General features: G+C 38.3%; 1 protein-coding gene across 1 annotated transcript in view; it reads right to left on the bottom strand.

Annotated features, from left to right (window-relative positions):
- Positions 1-24,359, bottom strand: part of LOC127432331 (transmembrane protein 132C-like) — a 463,488-nt gene that overhangs the window by 69,366 nt on the left and 369,763 nt on the right. The gene's annotated exons all lie outside the window — the stretch shown is intronic.

Below are 24,359 nucleotides of genomic sequence, written 5' to 3'. Positions count from 1 at the left end.
CAAAAAGAAACACCGTGGCTGCTGTGAGAGCTCAAGTGGACTGCTGGAAACAAATTCTGTAGGTGCTAAAATATAAAACAGCTGATATATCAATGCATAAGTGAATTAATATAGGTCCACAACAAAAACACATAGACTTATTAATTTTAAAATTTGATGTAAGATTTTTTTGGTTAAAAATGAAAAAAATTGCCATTACTGATTGAGTACATAATCAGTGTTCAAAACAACCCGATTCACTACGGTAAGCCTATAAAATTGATTTGTATTTTGAGTTGTCGGTTTAAATTTGACGTGAAATCGCTGGCTTATGACGTTCATCCTTGCGTCATTACGTCATGTCCGCACACACAGGAAAAAAGTGCCGCCTGTATCATGTTCCGACTGGAGAAACTAACTACGCTGTTCAGCTAAGTTTCATTAACACTCACACAGTTCAGGACAGCATCGCTGCAGTCTAGATGGATGTTTATCTGTTATCTGTTTGGTGAAGTTGTTTACTTACTATATGCTTGGAAATGTTTTCTGGTAGGGTTGTTGAAGATTATATTGCTTGTCATGCTTTTATGAATCGAACATTACTCGTGTGTTAACCGATTGCGATGTGTCTGTGTTGTCCGGTGAAGTTACTGTGACATGTTTAAAACGGATTACTTCTGAAACTGACTTATTGTAATAGTTACATTGCATAGTTAAGCATTTTATTTTTACGTTTAATAAAGTATTTTTTATCCCCATCATTATTGAATCCTCATTTTATGTTTTTAGTTCAAGTTGTTATTGTGTGCATTGCATAGACATGCTATTGTAGTAACTGAGGCTGGAAAATATAGTATAAAAAGTCTTCTATTGAACTCGTATCAGCCTTATCATGAGTTTAACCTCTTAAATTGAAAATTGTAGTAAAATTCAAACATTAATAGTAGATAAATCACTTGAATAATCATATTAAGATATACTGGTGGTGGCTGAGGAGAGTCCCCTGCTCACTATTTAAAAGTGCTTTGAGTGTTGAGTCAAAAAAGCGATTTAAGTGTAAAATTTATTAAAATATGTAAATAAGAGTGTTGTTATCTTCATCAAAGCAAGTAATATATCCATTTCAAATTTTAAGTTTCAACCACAGTTGTCACTTGAGAGCACAAAGTTACGTAGTGCAGCTTTAAAAACTTTTTTTAATATAAAAACGTTTATATTCATTTAAATTGAAAATGTAATATAATTTATTACTATTACAAATTAATATAGGCTACAATTTAATAATGAAAAAGTGAGCACTCGGAATACTGTATGTAATAATTGGTATGCAAAAACACACCTCGTGTATCGCTTATATTAAATTTCAAGTGAAATACTATATGTTCATTCCTAGTCCATGAAATAAGGGGTTATATTATGTTTATATTTTCATAGATATTTTATATTTTATGGTGAGTAAGAAAATGAAAAACAATTATAGTCTATTTAAATGAAATAAAAGACTCCATCTGCCAAAAATCTACAGTTGAATTCAGAAGTTTACATTCACCTTAGCCAACTACACTTAAACTCATTCTTTTACAATTCCTGACATTTAATCGTAGAAAACATTTCCTGTTTTAGATCAGTTAGGATCACTACTTTATTTTAAGAATGTGAAATGTCAGAATAATAGAAGAGAGAATGATTTATTTCAGCTTTTATTTCTTTCATTACATTCCCAGTGGGTCAGAAGTTTACGTACACTTTGTTAGCATTTTGTAGCATTGCCTTTATATAGTTTAACTTGGGTCAAACTTTTTGGGTAGTCTTCCACAAGCTTCTCACAATAAGTTGCTGGAATTTTGGCCCATTCCTCCAGACAGAACTGGTGTAACTCAGGTTGGGCCAGGTTTGTAGGCCTCCTTGTTCAGCTGCTCTTCTTCTTGCTGTTCTTGCTCCCATCTGCACTGTTTTTAAATTGTTGGTGTATATTAACAAGCACTAATTGGACGTATTTGACCATTTGGATGCGTTTCTGGTGATCTGCGCCTCAGTGCACCTACAGTTGAAGTCAGAAGTTTACATACAGCTTGGCCAAATACAGTAGAAAACATTCCCAGACAGAACTGGTGTAACTGAGGCAGGTTTGTAGGCCTCCTTGCTTGCACACACTTTTTCAGTTCTGCCCACAAATTTTCTATCGGATTGAGGTCAGAGCTTTGTGATGGCCACTCCAGTACCTTGACTTTGTTGTCCTTAAGCCATTTTGCCACAACATTGGAGGTATGCTTGAGGTTATTGTCCATTTGTAAGACTCATTTGCGACCGAGCTTTAACTTCCTGGCTGATGTCTTGAGATGACTTCAATATATCCACATCATTTTCCTTCCTCATGATGCCATCTATTTTGTGAAGTGCACTAGTCCCTCCTGCAGCAAAGCACCCCCACAACATGATGCTGCCAACCCCCATGCTTAACGGTTGGAATGGTGTTCTTCGGCTTGCAAGCCTCACCCTTTTTCCTCCAAACATAACGATGGTCATTATGGCCAAACAGATCGAATTTTGTTTCATCAGACCAGAGGACATTTCTCCAAACAGTAAGATCTTTGTCCCCATGTGCACTTGCAAACTGTAGTCTGGCTTTTTATGGCAGTTTTGGAGCAGTGGCTTCTTCCTTGCTGAGCAGCCTTTCAGGTTATGTCGATATAGGACATATATTGTTTTACTGTGGATATGAACTCAGCAAAAAAGAAACGTCCTTTTTTCAGGACACTGTATTTTAAAGATAATTTTGTAAAAATCCAAATAACTTTACAAATCTTTATTGTAAAGGGTTTAAACAATATTTTCCATGCTTGTTCAATGAACCATAAACAATTAATGAACATGCACCTGTGGAACGTCATTAAGACACTAACAGCTTACAGACAGTAGGCAATTAAGGTCACAGTTATAAAAAGTTAGGACACTAAAGAGACCTTTCTACTGACTCTGAAAAACACCAAAAGAAAGATGACCAGAGTCCCTGCTCATCTGCATGAACGTGCCTTAGGCATGCTGCATGGAGGCATGAGGACTGCAGATGTGGCCAGGGCAATAAATTGCAATGTCCATACCATGAGACGCCTAAGACAGCGCTACAGGGAGACAGGAAGGACAGCTGATCATCCTCGCAGTGGCAGACCACATGTAACAACACCTGCACAGGATCGGTACACCCGAATATCACACCTGCGGGACAGGTACAGGATGGCAACAACTGCCCGAGGCAACACAATTCCTCCATCAGTGCTCAGACTGTCCGCAACAGGCTGAGAGATGCTGGACTGAGGGCTTGAAGGCCTGTTGTAAGGCAGGTCCTTACCAGATTTCACTGGCAACAATGTCGCCTATGGGCACAAACCCACCTTTGCTACACCAGACAGGACTGGCAAAAATTGCTCTTCACTGACGAGTCATGGTTTTGTCTCTCCAGGGGTGATGGTCGGACTCGCGTTTATTGTCGGAGTGTTACACCGAGGCCTGTACTCTGGAGCAGGATTGATTTGGAGGTAGAGGGTCCGTCATGGTCATCTCAACACTGTGCATTACAGGGAAGACATCCTCCTCCCTCATGTGGTACACTTCCTGCAGGCTCATCCTGACATGACCCTCCAGCAGGGGTGTAAAGTAATGAATTACAAATACTCACGTTACTGTAATTAAGTAGTTTTTCCCAGGAATTTTACTTTTTTTAAGTAGTTTAAATTTTTTTATACTTTTACTTGAGTTCATTTTAAGTGCTGTAACTGTACGTTTACTGCACTATTTTCCCACGTCTGTGTTCGCTACTTCCCTGTCCAGATTTTATTTTTATCCATCAACATGACTGGCTAGGGAGAGTCTCGTGACTCCCATCAAATCAAATCACACATAAAAAACTTGAATGGCAGCTGCAGATCTGACGCCAAGTGTGGAGAATTCCTCAAGCACAGTTTACACCTGCATATCACAACTGTACCTGAAAGGGCTTTTCGCAGTGAAAAAGGCCAATTGCTTGATTGTGTCATGTGAGTTTATCTTGCTCAAGCCAGATATCAGCATTAATCCTGCCTATAATTTGAAGAAACATATCGAGGTAAATTTCATATTTCCGCTTACTAGATTCTGTGTGTCTATGATGTAGCCTTTAACTATCTATCACTGAGATTATTGGGCTGCTGTGAGAGATTAATGCAATGTTATCAATAGGGCTGGGCAATAAAATGATCTAGATGTTTATCGGAAAAGAGAGATGTCCTTGATCAAACTTTTGAGTAATTTTCTATATTTAGCCTATGTTCTACATCAAGACCAGGGGTGTTCATTACAATGATTGCGATAGCAAGACAAACACTGGTTGGTTGATCTAGATGAAATGTAAAGATTGACTTTTTATTTCCTGATGTCGGTAGCTGTGTGCTGTTTGATTGACAGGCGGCTAATGTTTGTACGCGTTACATGCGCGTGTGTTCTGAAAGCGCTAATGCACCTAAACGGTCAAATACACTTTATAATTTCGCCAATGCCCGTCTTGGTGAGGATTTAATGTAAACGTGGTCATTTATGTCTTAAGTGAACTTAAACAGTGGGACAAAAAGCGTATTTGCATCAAAATGTTGGACTTGAAGTGTAACCGAATTGAGCACTGTCTAGTAGGCTATGTCATATAAAGGCTATTAATCAAACAACATTAACAAGGAAACGAGAAAACCACTCACTACTTTTGGCTGAATAACTTGAGTAGCTTTAAAAGTACTAATGTTATAGAATAAAACATTGACATTTTTAATAATATTTTTTAATAATATTGTTAGTTTTTTTTAATAATACCGACCCCTGATGTAGTGTGTTAATTTGTATAATAAATTACCAGAAAAGTAAAGGTGATAAAATAATTTATAATTATGCTTAGCCTTTATAAAGATAGAAACATATCAACATTTGTAAAGCAATACCTCAGGCAGAATATTCCATCAGCCACAAATACACATAAGAAAATTGTGCATCATGCATGAGAATGAGAACACAACTATTTCTTTGCTTAAAAGATACAAGAACTAAATCAATGTTGAACATTGTATCTCAAAAGGAGGACAATGTGGCCCCCCATGTGCTACTTAAATAATTCACACAAAAATGAAAATTCTCTCATCATTTACTCACCCTCATGCCATCCCAGATGTGTATGACTTTCTTTCTTCTGAAGAACACAAATTAAGATTTTTAGAAGAATATTTTAGCTCTGTAGGTCCATTCAATGTAAGTGAAGGGGTGCCAAAATTTTGACACTACAAAAAGCACATAAAAGCAGCATAAAAGTAATACATACAACTCCAGTGGTTTAATCCATGACTTCAGAATTGATATGACAGGTGTAGGTGAGAAACAGATCAATATTTAAGTCCATTTTTGCTAGAAATTATTCTATCTGCCCAGTAGGTGGCGATATGCATGAAGGATGTGAATCATCAAAAACACAAGAACAATGTGAAATTTAAAGTGTAGATTGACTGAGCAGGGAGGAGAATTAATAGTAAAAAATGAATTAAATATTAATCTGTTTCTCACCACATCTGTCACATTGCTTCTGAAGTCATGGTTTAAACCACTGGAGGCACATTGATTAAGCTGATTTATGTGATTTGTGAAGCTTCAATATTTTTGCACCGATTCACTTTCATTGTATGGACCAAAAGACCTGTGATATTCTTCTAAAAATCTTAATTTGTGTTCTGCAGAAGAAAGAAAGTAATACACATCCAGGATGGCATGAGGGTGAGTAAATGATGAGAGAATTTTCATTTTTGGGTGAATTATTCCTTTTTAAGCATGATGTAGCCCCTGTACCAAACAACTTTTCCCATGCCTGCTCTACCCTCTCTATTGTGCAGGACATGACGTGCCAAGTGATCCTGCTTATTTAGCATTTTTTTGGCATTCCTTTCATTGTTTTGAACATGTTTTATGCACAACAATAATGCTCTGTTGGCATTAAGGGAAACTTAGACCCTACACATAAACTGATTTTAATGTAATTGTTTCATTTCTTCAAATTTTTCATTTCTGTTATCATGTCTCCCTTTTATTTTTTGGAATCAGATTCATGTAGTGTTTATCATAGATAAGTGATGTATTTTAAAAGTATGGCATACAGTGTTCATTATAATGGGGCATAGGTTTTGCAACTCGGTACTCACTACTCATGAGTGCTTTTAAATGAGCTACTCTTTTACTCTTACTTGAGTAGGTTTTAGGACAGCTACTTTACTCACACTACATTTTTGGGAAGTAACAGTACCTCTACTTGAGTATGATTTTTCAGCACTCTTTCCACCCCTGCCCTCCAGCATGACAATGCCACCAGCCATACTGCTCATTCTGTGCGTGATTTCCTGCAAGACAGGAATGTCAGTATTCTGCCATGGCCAGCGAACAGCCCGGATCTCAATCCCATTGAGCACGTCTGGGACCTGTTGGATCGGAGGGTGAGGGCTAGGGCCATTCCCCCCAGAAATGTCCGGGAACTTGCAAGTGCCTTGGTGGAAGAGTGGGGTAACAACTCACAGCAAGAACTGGCAAATCTGGTGCAGTCCATGAGGAGGAGATGCACTGCAGTACTTAATGCAGCTGGTGGTCACACCAGATAATGACTGTTACTTTTGATTTTGACCCCCCCTTTGTTCAGGGACACATTATTCCATTTCTGTTAGTCACATGCCTGTGAAACTTGTTCAATTTATGTCTTAGTTGTTGAATCTTTTTATGTTCATACAAATATTTACACATGTTAAGTTTGCTGAAAATAAAAGCAGTTGAAAATGAGAGGACATTTCTTTTTTTGCTGAGTTTAGATACATCTCTACCTGTTTCCTCCAGCATCCCAAGATCCTTTGCTGATGTTCTGGGATTGATTTGCACTTTTCGCACCAAACTACGTTCATCTCTAGGAGACAGAATGCGTCTCCTTACTGAGCGGTATGATAGCTGCATGGTCTCGTGGTGTTTATACTTGCGTACTATTGTTTGCACAGATGAACGTTGTACCTTCAGGCATTTGGAAATTGCTCCCAAGGATGAACCAGACTTGTGGAGGTCTTGGCTTATTTCTTTTGATTTCCTCATGATGTCAAGCAAAGAGGTACTGAGTTTGAAGGTAGGCCTTAAATACATCCACAGGTACACCTCCAATTCAGTACACCTCCTATCAGAAGCTAAGTGGCTAATTGGCTAAAGGCTTGACATAATTCTCTCTAATTAATAACTTAGTGTATGTAAACTTCTGACCCACTGGAATTGTGATATAGTCAATTAAAAGTGAAACAATCTGTCTGTAAACAATTGTTGGAAAAATTACTTGTGTCATGCACAAAATAGATGTCCTAAACGACTTGTCAAATCTATAGTTTGCTAATATGAAATCTGTGGAGTGGTTAAAAAATGAGTTTTAATGACTTCAACCTAAGTGTATGTAAACTTCTGACTTCAACTGTATATTTAAAAAAATGTATCATTAAAAGTTGATTTTGTGGATTTCTATGATTTTTTTCCCCTGCAAAGTGCACTTTAAGAGACAGGGGGGAGTGACATAATTTTGTCAGAGATGTCACTTTACTCACAGCTGATTGGTTCAGTATCTGTTAGCTATCTGAAACCCAGAACAAAGACTGCTGCGGAGCAGGTTAGCCATGTAGCATAAGTTAATAAGGCAATGAACATTTGAATAAACCTTAAGGTAAGAATTGAGAAAAGTAACCTCTGTGAGATTTAGGTGAGATTATTGTAAAAAAAAAAAAAAAAAAAAGGTGTGTTATACAAATGTTTTAGAATTACACATTTTACCCCTAGCAAAATAATAACTTATAGTAATGGGTTTATTATAGTCATTTTTGTCTCTACAGACAAATTCCTTTTTTACTTTTTTATCTTTAGGACAAGCACATGACAATGCTTAATATCGAGGCCTGCATATTAAGTGTGTTCACATGCACACTGATAAAATCAGCTTATCTAAAAAATCAGAAAATGCAAGAAAAACATATTTACACGAGACTTGAAATCATTGTAATATTCTCTGCTTTTTGGGGGGGGGATTTTCTCCCCTTTTCTCCCCAATTTGTAATGCCCAATTCCCAATGTGCTCTAAATCCTGGCGGTGGTGTAGTGACTTGCATCAATCTGTCTGGCAGAGGACGAATCTCAGTAGCCTCCGCGTCTGAGACCGTCAATCCGCGCATCTTATCACATGGCTCGTTGAGTGCATTACCGCGGAGACCTAGCGCATGTGGAGGGTCACGCTATTCTCCGCGGCATTCACGCACAACTCACCATGCGCCCCATCGAGAGCAAGAATCATATTATAGCAACCACAAGGAGGTTAACCCAATGTGACTCTACCCACCCTAGCAACCGGGCCAATTGGTTGCTTAGGAAGCCTGACTGGAGTCACTCAGCATGCCCTGGAATATTCTCTGCTTTTGACGTTAAAACGTAAACTGGCATGCACACAACACTTGTGAGAGTCAGTGCTCAGAGAGCCATTTTAGCCATTACAGCTCATTTTCAACTGAAGTCCCTGGAGAGATATTACAAAATAGATACACAAGAAAAATATTACTGTGTACATTCAAAACATAATATTGAACTTGTTATTTCCAAAATGTGTTACCCCCAACATTGGCGGTAATTCAGGGAAAGCAAAAGGCAGAAAGAGGCTGATGTTCCTAACAGCTAAAAACCTTTTGAAAATTTAACAGAGGACACAGAGGGGAGACACTGGGCATCAATATTTCACTCTGTCTAACAATCCATTCTCATCTCTTTAACAAGCAAATTGGAATACAAATATACAAACATTTAAAAAAAAAAAAAAAAAAAAAAAAAAAAAACAATTAACCTCTAAAAACTTCCTAAAAGACATTCTCTGTTTTTTTCCTGTTATTCTCTATTCTTTCTAGTTTCCCATTGATTATCTTTGAGAGGCAAATTGGTGGAGGCACTTAGCAGCGATTTACTGCAAACACATTAAAAATATGAAGAACATTCAAAGAGCGGACGCTTGGGTCCCTGCTGAGCACCAAACCTTATGCAAATTCAACTTAAAATGCTTTAATGTACCTCTCATTTGTTCCAGCAGCCCCACTGGCCTGCCGGTAGTCTGAAATAAGTGAGGTAAAAAAACAAAAAGAGAGGACATACATACCATTAGCGGGAGACACAGCAATCAGGATTTGGGGTACTTGGAGATGCACGTTTTTGACAGATGAACAGCTAACGTAACCTACTTTTGTTGTTGTGACAAGCCTTATCAGCCAAAACATTGAAGAACTATGCCCTCGCTTTATGAATTTGTTTGGGGAATACAAATACGGACAGGCACTAATATCTAGCAAATCATTCTCTCAGTCTGAGTTTCACTCTCACGGACACGCAAAAAATACAATTTCACCAAGCCAAATTGCTGTGCAATGGCCCTGCTTTGAAGGAGATTTCTCAGAAAGCTCTAGAGGTGAAGAGCTCAGAGATGGGAGAAGAAAAGAAAAAGAGACAGAGAGAGAGAAAGAGAACTCAAGCAAGATACGAGGGGAGCATTAGATTGTTCTTGGCAGATCTTGGCTGCTCTGATGCTGAGACTGATAGATCAGACATAATTGACAATTAGCTTCATGACACTCTGAATTACAGGCCCTCTAATAGAACCAAAGACACAGGAAATGTTCCTTCAAAACCTTGTTTTTTTGTGGTGTCGTTGAGCTCCATGATCAGGGTCCAACATGAACTTTTTAACCACACCTGCCAATGGTCGGTGAATTGAGAAAATTTTCCTGCCATGAATATTTCTTACAGGCAATGAAATTGTATATTTCGCAATCTGTTTGCATATTTGTGACAAACAGGTCATTATGTCATTAACAGCTTCATAAACGAGAGGAACCAGTCTCCAGTCACAATCTATCAGAGAAACTGCACCTATCACATAAACATTAAGACGCATTGTGACTGTGCTCCTCATATTTTAATTTTGTTGCAACATGGAGTTTTGGAGAAAATAAACTTTAGGCATCCTAGATACTGTAAACTTCTAATGTTACATTTTCCAGGTAAAAGTTGTTAGAAGTTGAGACAGAGTTCCTTTAGTAGACTGTTTGATTTGAATCCTTCATGTCACTTACAGTACATCAGCAAGGGTCAGATTATCATTATTGTGATAACATTTTAAGGAATAGTTCACCCAAAAATTGTAATTCTCTCATCATTTACTCACCCTCATGCCATCCCAAATGTGTATGACTTTCTTTCTTCTGCAGAAAACAATTCTGATTTTTAGAAGAATTTTTCAGCTCTGTAGGTCCATAAAATACAAGTGAATGTGTGCCAATTTTTTTACTCTCCAAAAATCACATAAAGGCACCATAAAAGTAATCCATACGACTCCATTTTTAAAAATACATATCTTCAGAAGCTATATGATAGGTGTGGGTGAGAAACATTTAACCACTGTCTTATGTCTTATGGATTACTTTTATGCTGACTTATGTGATTTTTGGAGCTTCACAATGTTTGCACTCTTTCACTTGCATTGCATGGACCAAAAGAGCTGAGAAATTCTTCTAAAAATCTTCATTTGAGTTCAGCAGATTAAAGAACGTCATACACATCTGGGATGGCATAATGGTGAATAAATGATGAGAGAATTTTCATTTTTGTGTGAACTATTCCTTTAAGCCTTGTAGGCTATTATGTTGTAGTTCCTAATAGTTACCAGGCAATTTGCAAGATTGGTTTTATTTACTCACCAAAGCTAATTCTTACTCGCATTTGGTGCTTGAGTGTAAAATTTGGACCCTGCCCATGACCCTCTGGTGTATAATGATTCCACTAACCACGCTGTAATATCCAGTTGAGTCAGCGTATGTGAGACGGTGTGTGTATTTGCTCTCCACTGCAACCCCTTTCACTGACACAGAGAATTAGCGTGTGCTCTTTTTTTTTTTTTTTTTTTACTATGTGACTCTTGGCTCCATTTTGCCGTCCTTTGAAGAATTACCCTCTGAAAGATTATGAAACCTGTTAGTGTGTGTGTCTGTGCCCTATATCTATTTATCTGACTGCACTACCACATCCTCAGCCCTCCACACTGCTGGATAGGTCTTTAGCAAAACTATGAGTAGCTCACCTGACCAAAGTATCTTTACTTTATGACAAATAAGCATGTACAAGTAGCATTTTCCATTAATAGTCAGGATAAATTGGTAAATGTAACAAATGTCTGTACCGTCCTTAAAATGGTGATCTTGTCCTGTCCCATCTCAAATGTATGAACCAATTAAAATCATACAACAATGCAGAAAATGTAACATAGTTTGTTGAATTGATTTTCAATTCATTGTAGACAAATATTATAAATTAACTTATTTTAATTACCAAAAATGTAACCAGCAGTGCATGCGGACCTTTTACCGTATGATGTCACAAGATCGCTTTGAGTGAGAAACATATCAATATTTAAGTTCTTTTCACTGAAATTGTTGACTTACGGTCGCTCTCCTATGCGCATCCATGAGGGTAATCAGTTCACGCTGCCTCTCACGAGACAGAAGCGGCATGTTTAAATGAAAGCAAAACCAATGAAGCTTGTGAATAGTGTTTTCTTGTAAACAAATCGAGCTTCACTTCCAGTTGTATTGCATCAGTTCTATCAGAAAGATTCGAGATTGTTGGAATAAATGCGAATGAAAGGATACTTATATAATTTGGCGTAAGCCCCGTCCTACTGCTACTCCGGTGCTTGCTTGAACCGTCAGATCTTGCCGGGGTGATGACGGCAGGGGAGCGGCGCTTATCCCCTCCCAGGATGGGTGGAGATGGGGTTGGTTGGGGGGTGAAAACACGGAAGTATGTAAACAATGAGAGGCAGCTGACAGGCTGTATTTTGATTGGATGAGATGCCTGATAGAATGAATCCCGAGATCTTCCTGCTAGAACTACGCTTACATTTCTCGTGTGAACATGCCAACGTGCTTACGTCATGCGAGAGGCTGCATGAACTGGGTCCCCTCATGGATGTGCATTGGAGAGTTACCGAAAGTAAACAATTATAGTGAAACTCAAATATTAAACTGTTTCTCACCCAAAGTGACCGTATCGCTTTAGAAGACATTAATTTAACCACTGGAGTCGCATGGGTCATTTTTACTACGACTGCCTGTGCTTTTTGGAGCTTTAAAGTGTTAATCACCATCCACTCGCATTGTATGGACCTACAGAGCTGAGATACAGTATTCTTCTAAAAATCTTCATTTGCGTCCAGCAGAAGAAAGAAAGTCATACACATCTGGAATGGCATGAAGGTGAGTAAATGATGAGAGAATTCTAAATTTTGGGTGAACTTTTCCTTTAATAATACATATTTTGCTAGTTAATACTGATCTGGATTGCTTTCCTGATAAATACTTTCCACAACGATTTTCTCTGCTGTATTTTTGACATGCTGAATAATCTTTCACTTAAACAGGCAACACTGCCTATTTCTTCATTTGATTACTTTGTTTTGCTTGCAACTAAGCCATCGATTGCATTTACTTCCTTATGGGATTTAGCTTTTGTGTTGATTGTATTTACAGGGGAAAAAGTAACCTGAAGAGGGAGTGATAAATCTAAGTTGGCAAGGCAACAATGAATAGAACAGTGATCAAAGCTCTCAGTGGACTGTGCGTCTGTTAGGCCTGTTAGGGGCTCAGGTCCCTGGAGCTGCCGTCTTCCAGGCCCTTAGAATACAATGCTCTGTCTTATTCAAAAACACAAAGGGAGAGTTGGACTATTAACCACTCCAGAAAAAAAAAAAAAAAAAAAAATGCAAAACACCACCATTTACGCTCTCGTTTTAGGACTTTCTTTTTCCTATACCACTTTTTCCTCCATTCTTTCTTTGACCTGATGGAAACATCCATTCATCATACCATATTATTAAAACTAGGCATGGCAGCTCCTTGTACCGCCTGTGATAAATATAGACAAAGCTGTTCTCTCTCTTTCTTGCTTGCTTTCTCTCTTCTCAACCTTCCTCTGCTTGCTCATGGTGAGCTAATGAGGAAGAAGAACAGAGATATAGAGAAGACACCAAAATGGTGTGTGTGTGAAAAGCGGTCAGAGAGATAGTGAGACTTGAACAAGGTGCTATATGAAGGTGCCGCAGAGAAATTAAAGTTAATGGCCCAAATGAAATGTTTCAGGCAGGACAATGATTTTTTCCCTGTCTTTAATTGCATTAAAAGTATTAAGTACAATGCAGTGAACCAAACACACCAGGGACTTTGTGTATACAAATTGGCGTAGATTTCATCCTGAAAGTGTGCACAAATGTTTTCAGATTTATAAAACTGTACGTATATCAGAACCAGCTGAAAGTTCACATGCACGTAATTTATTCCTCACCCAGTCTCCTCCTAGTCGATGTGTATTATTCTCACCCATTCGGCAAATAATTTTAGATTTTTGTAATCATATCTAACCTGATTTAAATATAACCTTAAGCATTTTTAAAATAGTGCACATTTTTATAGATGCTTAAATGTAAGATACTTTTTACTGGATAAAAATAAAAAAAAATTAAAAAAATTGTAGTGAACACAATATTGTCTGACATTGGATCACTCAAAAATAAAACATGCAAAGTTTCCTTTTTTCTATTTTGATTTATTAAACCAAAAACACTACTGAATTGTAATGGTATTTGTAAACTGCCATTCAGGTCAGGATGAAGTGTGAAAGGCAACACATGCACAGACCGTGCAGTTGTTTGCGACTGTCAGGGTTGTATGTGTTTTGTTCCATGCCATGTTTGTTCCTGTCATGTGATCTTGTCATGTGGTCCCCTGGTCATGTGATTTCATGTTTCCCTCCATGTTCATGTGTCTTGTTTTCATTGGTTTATTGTCTTGTTAACTCGTTATCAGTTCTAGTCGTTTATGTTTTGTTATGTTTTGGATTCACGTTTTTGGTTATCACTTATGTAAATAAATGCACTTGGGTTCTTCACATCATCATCGTCTTCATCTGCTTGTCATTGCCAGCCACCATTACGGAATACCTGAACAAATGAACCCAGCAATCCAGCTTCTTCGTTTACGCCAGGGGAATCATCCCCTGGAGGATTATGTCATGGAGTTTTGTAGTCTTTGCTACTTTGTTGATTTTATTGAGATTGCCCTCAAGGACTGTTTTCGCTTTGGACTTAATGAGCCAATCTCTTCCCTGATGCCAGGCGGTCAGAATACCTACCTACAGCCTGGCTCAGTATATCGACCTTGCCCTACTAATATGTGGTTCATCGTTCACTGTGGGGGAGGTGGCCACCAAGCCGGAGTCCCACGTCATGGCCGCCAAGCCAGAGTTCCTCGTCATGGTTGCTGAGCTAGCACCATCTTTTGCCCCGGATCCTGAGTCTGCTCCATGCCATATCACAGCAATGCCTCAGCCTGCTCCATGCCATGTCACAGCAAAGCCTCAGCCTGCTCCATGCCATGTCACAGCATCGCCTCAGCCTGCTCCATGCCATGTCACAGCAACGCCTCAGCCTGCTCCATGCCATGTCACAGCCACGCTTCAGTCTGCTCCATGCCATCCCTCGACATCACCTAGGCTCTACGTTCCCTCGGCTCCACCACAGTCCTTCAGCCTGTCGGCTTTACCGGGATCCCTCGTCCCTCCAGCTCCTCCTTGGTCTGTTGGTCACCTGGCTCCGCCTTGGCTCTCCGATCCTCTGGCTACGCCTCGTCTCTCCGATCCCTCAGCTCCACCAGGGACCTCCTTCCCTACGGCTCCACCTTGGTCTTCAGTTCAGTCTTCTGATCCCCCAGCTCCGCCTTGCTCCGACGAACCTCTGGTGCCGCCTTGGTCCTCCCTGCCTCTGGCTCCACCCTGGCCCTTCGAGTCTTCGGCTACTCTCTGGGTATCCAGTTCTCCATGGTTTCGCCCCTCAAGACTCTCACGGCTCCGCCTTCCATGGCTCCGTCCCTCGAGCCTCTCATGGCTCCACTCCCCATGGTCTCCGCCCTGGTCTTATGCTCCATGCCCTGTCTCACCAGGCAATGCCTCACACCTTGTTTCACCATGTTTCCATGTCATGCCACGTAACCACGTCAAGTCTCCATGCCCCCCCCCCCCCAGCTCCCTCTGGAACTATGTGTTTTTGTTTTGGGGCATCGGGAGCCGCCCCTAGAGGGGGGGATATGTCAGGGTTGTATGTGTTTTGTTCCATGCCATGTTTGTTCCTGTCATGTGATCTTGTCATGTGGTCCCCTGGTCATGTGATTTTATGTTTCCCTCCATGTTCATGTGTCTTGTTTTCATTGGTTTATTGTCTTGTTAACTCGTTATCAGTTCTAGTTTGTCATTGGTTTAGTTTATTAGTCTTGTTATTTTGTTTATAGACCTGTATGTTCATTGGTTGTCTTGATACCCATGTCTGTGTATTTAAGCCCTCATGTTTGCCATTGTCTCTTGTCAGGTATTGTTAATGTAACATTGTTTTGTGTAACAAAGTCAAGTCATTTATGTTTTGTTATGTTTTGCATTCACATTTTTGATTATCACTTATGTAAATAAATGCATCATCATCATCATCGTCTTCGTCTGCCTGTCATTGCTAAGCATATACGTTACAGAGGCTGTACGTTACCATGTTTCTGACCTGTCCAGACATATCCAGACACCCAACTACCAGTATCTCCAAAGGTCCGTTCGACTTCTGAATGTGTCCGGCAGTGTCCTGCATTATATCATCTGTTTTACCAGGCCATTCCAAGTCAGTCAGAGTCCAGTGTGCATCACAGATTCATCTTTACTCGACTGCTGTCCACAGAATGTGATTTCTGTATTGTACAACACAATTTGAAGTGCATGGCCTTTGGGAACAAAAAATATCACAGGAATCCTCGCTGTCATCAAAAGAAGAAGAAGAAAAAAAATAAAACATCCCTTCCTATGATGCCACGGGAAAGTCTTCCAAAAGCAGTGCACCACCAATATTTCCTTTTTACAGTTTAATTTCTTCTATCTTTTGAACTTAATATAGCCGGGCTGGATAACAATTACTTATTATTTAAGTGCTTAACTCCAAACTTTTTTATCTAAATGTTTTGTATTAAATGAAAAGCAGAATTTAGAATCAGTCTGTTGAGTTCATTATTGTCCAGTTGGAGTTGGCAATTCACACAAAACAGTAAAAGAGTGCGTACGCACAGTCAAGTGTGTGCAGACCATACACAAATATTTATGGCAAGTTTCTTTTTTTTAAATCCCGGTGTGTGTGTGGGAAATTACGTACGCATATTTCAATGCCCATTTTGTGCCTATGCAATGTTTACACATCAGGCCCCAGGGCTCCGCTGTTGCCACTCAGGACTCTATAATACCTGGAGAAAGCTATCCGTTCACATTCTCATTTAGTTGCTCGACTGGCACACGACCACACTCAGAAGTTTGGGACCTGCTTGTAAACTATCCTGAGCTGTGACATCAAAGGCAGCAGACAGGGAAAAAATTCCAGGCTTTTAACAGCCCTGTAGTTTTACATAATGAAATATATGTGATTTATTCATTCCTTTCAAAAAAAATTTGTTTTCTTTTTCGGATGAATACTTTTGAATGACCATCAATGGAGAAAGATGCTCTGTGGCAGCAGAAATGGTATATTTACGGCATCCACTAGCAGGGCCTAACTGGACCACACCCCATGTATCGTGTATTTTTTTTGTACCATGTCCAAAAAGACAAAAAAACAAAACAGAGTAATACCATGGTACTTTTAGGTACTTTTTAGTATGTTTTAGTATTAGTAGCCAGGCCCTCTGTCTCTCTCTTCACTACTTGCCTAAATCCTCATGAAATCCATCCATCTCACTCAATTGCTCTCTCTTCTCTCTCTCTCTCTCTCTTGTGCTCTGAATGTTCTGATTGTCTTCATATATTTCCATATATCTCCTACACTATAACCCATTTATCATTCAAACAACATGAAACATGTTCACATGTTCAGCATCAAAATAAACCGCAATACTGCATAAGCAATTCACTCAAAGTCTCCTCTTTTCCCATCTCTCCATGGTAATAGCTTATTGCCATGCAAATTTGTAATTTCAAATACAACTGCTATTAAGCATCGTTCTAACCCTCTCTCATTCGTCCTCCTTCTTTCCCTAAGGTAAACAAACAGAGGCAGACTGCTGTTAAGCTGTGCAACTGAAAGCTCCACCCCTCTCGTAGCTACATGGCCCATTGGGTATTTCAGCAACTCATTGGAATCTTCAAACAAAAAAGATAAACAAGTGTTCCAATTAAGAATTAATTACCGCTCAGACACTCAACTGCTTCCGCACACTCCACTGGGAATGACTCAAAACCATGCGGAAACACACAGACACACACACACAAGCACAAACACGCAAACACAAATATAGACAGGGATAAAGGGTCAACAGACAGGAAAGAGAAGAACACATTGGCTTGGTCACAGTCAGTGGGTGCATCCGAAAGCTAAGCCTGCTAACTTCTGCCTAACAGCTCAGTCAGTCAATGACTTCACTGGAAAGATTTATCACAATTGACACTGTTATTTAATAACTGAGTCAAATCATCAACAAGGTTATCGCCAAATCTTATATGACCGAAAGCTGCTTGCAATGCTTTTATTTTTTATTTTTTAACTGATTTCAGCATTTGCACTTTTAAAAAAAGCTAGACAAAACACAATGGATTGGAACAAAAAAAGGTGTCTCAAGACAGAATTATTTGTTTTAAAAGAACTGTTCTTAATTTGACATTGTGTTTAGACTAGGGCTGGGCGATATATAAAATATTTACAATATTATACATTGATTTTGCTGTTTATATAAAATTAACCCTCCTATTGCATTCAGGTCAGTTTTGACCCAGGAGAGGTAATAAAAATAAAAAATAATTTTTAAATACCACATAGTTTTAAGTACAGGAACCAGACTTTGTGACTTTGTAAAGACTATCAAAATACAAGTAATACACACACACACACACACACACACACACACACACACACACACACACACACACACACACACATATTTTTTTGGACATTTTCTTTTTCTTATAAACACTCTCACATACTTTTTATGTCTCTCACTGGTACTGCATCTTGTTTACAAACATGCACACACACATATGCATACAGTCACACACAGACACACACACACATTCCTGTACAAAACAGACATGACAGATGTTACAGACAAAACAAATAAACCAAATCAAATGTACTACGGCCTAAAGGGGGTGTGGCGAGAGTAAAAGTTCACGCACACATTCATAGGGCTTGAAAGAGGAAATTGTCCACATTTTACTTTGGAGCCATTTGATGATGAACCAGCTTGCAGCGTACTTACACATCAACATTCGGAAGTTCATGCAAGTAAACAGAATAGATTTTGCTTAAAAACATAGTAAAGATGTATTAATGTTGAACACTTTAATTGTACAGTTGTTTTGATGAATGTATGAATACTTATTAATGACTTACCATACAGTTTTAGATGAAAACCATTGAGTTATGAATGATTAAGGAGCTTGAATTCCACCGGGTCAAAATTGACCCGCGAATGCAAAAGTTTTTTGCAAATTCTTAACACAATAGGAGGGTTAACCCTCAGGCGTCGACGGACGCGCCGGCGCGTCCTGCTGGATTTTTTTCCTCATAACAGCGGAAACAACTTAAAATACTCTATCATTTTTGGGCATACAGATAAGTGTAAGACATCATTAGAGACTATAATGGTCTACTTTTATTTGTGTACACAATACCAACAATACACTCACAATAACAACAAAACCTTGTGCTTTTGTAAAATAAAGAAAAAAAAAACAGGGTGTGTTTTCAGCCGTCTCTGTCTCTGCGAGAGACACGTCACAAAAATGAACTGACACTCCGCGAATACTTATCAGACAAACATGAAACATATGTCTAAAGAAAGCTTAAAATGTCTACTTTTAAATAAAACAATTCAAATTTAAAACAAATATTCTCCTGCAATGTAATCTGTATGAAACAAAGGGATGTACAGTTTCTTCTGGCTCAGTTAATTATCGCTAATGTGATCACACCCACCAGCAGAGCGCGCTATTCCTACGGTAATGTGCTGAGGCGATCAATGCAAATGGTAAACGCCCACAACAATGCCTTAAAAAGCATCAAGTTCATCATCAGATTCATTCACTTTCCTGCTCATTTGGAAGATGGCACGCTACATAGTTGAGGAAGAGTTCACAGTTTCCTCAGAAGAAGAGCGGGACTCCGATGATGAACGTTTGAAGAGCGACTTGATCCAACCGAGAATACAATTTCGGATGAGTAAGTCTTTACTTACATTAGTTGACATGATATTTTATATAAACATGTACATATTTTACTAGTTGGACTATTTCCAGACTTGCCAGCCAGTATTCAAAGTATTGAAATTTGAAATCTGTCCTAATAGGCAAGTTTTAGTTACATTTAAATGTTGTTTCAGCTAAAGCAGGTATTTAAATTGTATGCTGTATGATATAAATATGATATGTAATATGATATAAAAATAATATGAATGTTTAGATTATATTTTAACTAGTGTTTATGCTGCCTCATTATCATCAACGAAGCTTGTGCTTGCAAATATCTGTTCGGGTGTAAATGTGTAAAATGTGCTGTAAATATGCCCATATTAGAAAATCAGCATATTAGAATGATTTCTGAAGGATCATGTGACACTGAAGACAGCAGTAATGAAGCTGAAAATTCAGCTTTGATCACAGGCATAAATTGCGTTTTACAATATATTCAAATAGAAAACAGTTATTTTAAATTGTAAAAATATTTCACAATATCATTGTTTTTGCTGTATTTTGGATCAAATAAATGCAGCCTTGGTAAGCAGAAGAGACTTCTTTTAAAAACATTAAAAAATCTTACCGATCTAAAGCTTTTAAACGGTAGTGTAGGTCTAAAGTTTTTAAGTAAAGTCTTTATGTAAAGAAAATGTATAGTCAGATTACTTCTTTTAACTTAAACTTGATTTTGTGTATAAGCTACAAACAATACATTCAATCATTCAGTCTCCTCACATTCATTCTCTCTCAGGGGAGGGGTCTTTGTCTCCTCAGGTGTGAATCACATCAATATTCCTGATCATCCACGCCTCCTCGCATATGGCCTTTCTAACACTAAAAGTGTCTTACAAAAGTTAAATGACTATATTGTTTTGTATGAATGAGTGATCAGGATGGTTTTCACATAAGTTTGTAGCAAAAACTCTAGGCTACAAGATCCAGTTCTCAAAAGTCTTGTGAACAAATTTTTAGTAATATTTTAGTACGATATGGCCTTATTTCAGTGACTATTACAGAATTTTTTGTTTTTTTCAAAAATCACACATAAATGTTATTTTCTCAAAAATTCAAACATGTACATACATGTTGTTCACATATTATTGTAGCCCAGTTTGTGCTGAATACAGTGTTATCAGACTTTAGCCATTAATTATTTTTAAGCAACTGAAAAAAGCACAAATGTCAAGGCATGTCAAAACTTCTCCAGGGCCCAAAACACCCTCAGACCCCATATTGTGATATTTACAATATCGTAAATATCACAATGATATTTATGTGCCTTTATTTGGCCATTAAGTTTCTTAAAGAGTGCATCAGTAGACTAATTTCACAATTCTTCAGGGCTATACAATTAATCTAAATATAAATTTTTTGTTGAACATTGTGAACGACACCCTGCACTTCCAATCTCAAAATAAAAGCCCCAGGTGAAGTTGAAAGTGAAGTAAATAGGATAGAAATATATTACCTTTCTATAAAACAAATAAAATCCTCAAAATAATAATGATAATTCAATATTATATTACAATAATAAACTTAACTGGGTACACAGTAATAATTTAATATGCGATATACAACTGGGTTCCAAAAAATAAGTGGAATAGTTTTTGCACACCATGGTCCTCGTACATGAAAGTTATGTATGTATATACAAGTAAATTCGGAGTAATTTGCACATAAAATCAACCTTCCCGAAAAAAATGTAAAAAAAGATTCACGAATGCTTCGTTCCCACCAGATTTGTTAGCTAAATGTGTATGTGTTTTAGTGAATTACAAAGATTCGTAAATGGGGCGCGCATGCATGTTCATTCACAATTGTCATAATCCATGCCCATGACAATGTCCTATAACGACGGCAACAAACTCGATAGTAAATGGGAATAGGCATATACGGAACGGTAATAAAGGGGTTTTAAAATAAAGTGCATTCAAATTACAATATTTTAATGTCCACCACCATTAACCTTCTGGTTCAGTCAAGTACATCGCCAGCATCATTGGTGAAACTTCTCGGATAAATTATTATGGTAACAGTGAGATACTTCCATTGCAACAGCAAGAATCTTCAGAGAAATAAATAGAATGCCTGAAGAAGGTCTTTGACCGAAATGCTGTAAGCTAATAAAGATTTGCACGCCACGACAGTGTGCTGGGCTTTATTGTATTTTTTCCATGATATGTTTATTTATAGGTTTAACAGCATTAACATAGACCATGTGTTTATAACTGAACATGATTTATCAATAATTATACTGAATTATGAAACCTAAATCATATCAAATGAAGAAACTGTCCAACCAGTCACATTAGAGGGCATTATTTTAGAGAAAATCAAACACAAACTGCGTTTTTCCTTTTCACCCCTTGCAAAGCACTTCAGCTGGAAAAACTATATAACACTTATAAAGCAGAGTTGAGAATTAACTTTGAAGAAATAAATGCAAGCATCAAAGAAATGTTTTTTAATCAAGTATGTGGTTTAAAAAGAGAACAAACTGCTCATTTCATTATAAGTAAATTGTTTTATTACTAATGAATGAGGCCCCGTGTTCATTCACAAAAAAATGTTTAGTAAAATGTATATGAAGGTAAATAATGCTTTTTATTAGGCTACTACTGTATGTATAAATATATATTAAATATAAAAGCGCATATCTATTAAAATGATTAGATTTCATTCTCCCTTGTATTCATTTAATGAAAATTTCTATTTCATTCTATTTCATTTTCTAGGCAAATACATAATTATAGAGATATATTGAATATCGTCAATTGGCTGAAAAATATCGAGATATAATTTTTGTAGCCATATCGCCCAGCCCTAGTTCAGACCATGTCAAAGTGAGACAAATCACAAGGGTCAAAGATGTCCATCTAGCACATTCACATAGAAACAAACAAAAAACATTGCAGACAAATGCACTAAAGCCGCCTTTTCACTGCATCCAACAAACGACAGACGATAGACCGGAAGTCATTAATTTCTAATGGAGAGTTGCATGGGGGCTGCGTGAGGTTCGGACTGTCTCTGGATGCAACATTTTCAGATCCAATTTGAGCCTCGGATGTTTTTAGATGAAAGTTTTGACCTAGCTACGTCATTGCTGTTGATGTTATGGTAATTAATGTTCTTAAAGTTGCTATTGTTTTATGCACTTAAAATGAACTTGATGTCTCAGTGTTTTGAATTATAAACTTTAATGTTTATTTCATTCATGTAATGTTTAATGCACTTTTTAAAAATGTCATAAGGAGCTCTTTTCGTGAGGCTCTTTTTGTTAGTAATAAAGAATGGAACACATTTTCTTCCTCTTTGTCCTTTGATGTTAAAATGATTATCCTACTCAAATGCATTTGACTTAAAATAAATTAGAATTAGGTCGAAAGTAATCCAAAAGCAATCCAAAAGTAATCAGATTAGAATAACCCCAAAATTTAATCTATGAAATTACGTTACTGATAAATGTTTTTGTCATGTAATTTGTAATCTGTACCGGATAACAATTCACAAGTAATCTGCCCAGCACCACGCTCTAATGAATTCTGAGTGAACTGCCCATAGCCATATTAAGGACTCTAAAACAGACTGAAAGCCGTATAGCTCTAGAGGAAAAGGTAAGTATAAAGGCATAAGGAAAGAAAATAGCCTTGAGATATCAGAGAGAAGGAACGGACCTGGGCTTAAAACTCTCTAACATGCTCAAAGCAGAATTACAGCAGCACCTCAGACATAAGGAAACAGGCACACTGATCCAATTTATAACTGGCTTTCAACACCAAAGAGATGAGAGTGGGGGAAAAAAGCCTCTTTGTGGGTAAAATAGGGACTACACAGCAAGGCAGATTACTGCTAATAGGTTGTATCTCTACTGGAACTCAACGAGTGTTAAAAGCTGCTCTGAGCACAAATATGGCCTGTTAAGAGTTTATTTGTGGTCTATATATATATATATATATATATATATATATATATATATATATATATATATATACAGGACGGGTTTGAGAGCGAGTTTTTGATACAGAAATCAGCAGTAAATTAGTATTGTAACTACCACTGATGTATAAACATGCTCAATCTTCAACAAAAATATTTTTAACATTTACCTCACCCTACAACTCATCTTTTCCTTTCACATTTATTCTTGAGGGAGTGCTGCGTGTATGCATGTTAGTGTGTATTTACATGTGTGCGTGTGTGTGTGGGGGGGGTCAGGTTTAAGTGGTTTACGAGTACTTTATTTTTAGGTTACAAACTGGTAATTACAAGGGTATTATGCTATAAATGTGGTTTATGAGGAAATTTCTAGTGTCTCCATAATTCAAATTGCTTATAAAACATACTAAACGATGTTTTATTGAAGATGTAAAAATGCAGAACATTTTTTGTGAGGGTTAGGGTTAGGGTCAGGGAGGACGAGGAGCAGGTCATCCTGGTCGTACCCTACTGACCCATCGACAGCCCCCCGGTGAATTCCCCTGAGGAAGGACCTTCTTTCTCAGGGGTGGGGCACTATCTGGCACCTGCGACCAGACCTCTGGAATCTCCATGTCTGGCCCCTGGATGGGATGCAGAAGACTTAAGTGGCCTACCACCCGTGGTGGTAGACACGATCACTCAGGATAGGGCCCTCTCTACGAGGCGCCTGTATGCCTTGAAGTGGCGTCTGCTTGCTAAGTGGTGTTCTTCCCAACGCGAAGACCCCAAGAGATGCGCAGTCAGATCAGTGCTTTCCTTCCTGCAGGAGAGGTTGGAAGGGTGGCTGTCCCCCTCCACCTTAAAGGTGTATGTAGCCGCTACAGCGGCACACCACGACACAGTGGACGGTAAGTCCTTAGGGAAGCAAGACCTGATCATCAGGTTCCTGGGAGGCGCCAGGAGGTTGAATCCCTTCAGACCATGCCTCATTCCCTCATGGGACCTCTCTGTAGTTCTTCAGGGTCTACAGGGAGCCCCCTTTGAGCCCCTGCAGTCAGCTGAGC

This window comes from Myxocyprinus asiaticus, chromosome 4 (assembly GCF_019703515.2).
Source record: "Myxocyprinus asiaticus isolate MX2 ecotype Aquarium Trade chromosome 4, UBuf_Myxa_2, whole genome shotgun sequence".
Classification (NCBI taxonomy): domain Eukaryota; kingdom Metazoa; phylum Chordata; class Actinopteri; order Cypriniformes; family Catostomidae; genus Myxocyprinus; species Myxocyprinus asiaticus.
Note: the sequence above shows the minus strand (reverse complement) of the source record. Positions and strands in the feature narration are given on the sequence as shown.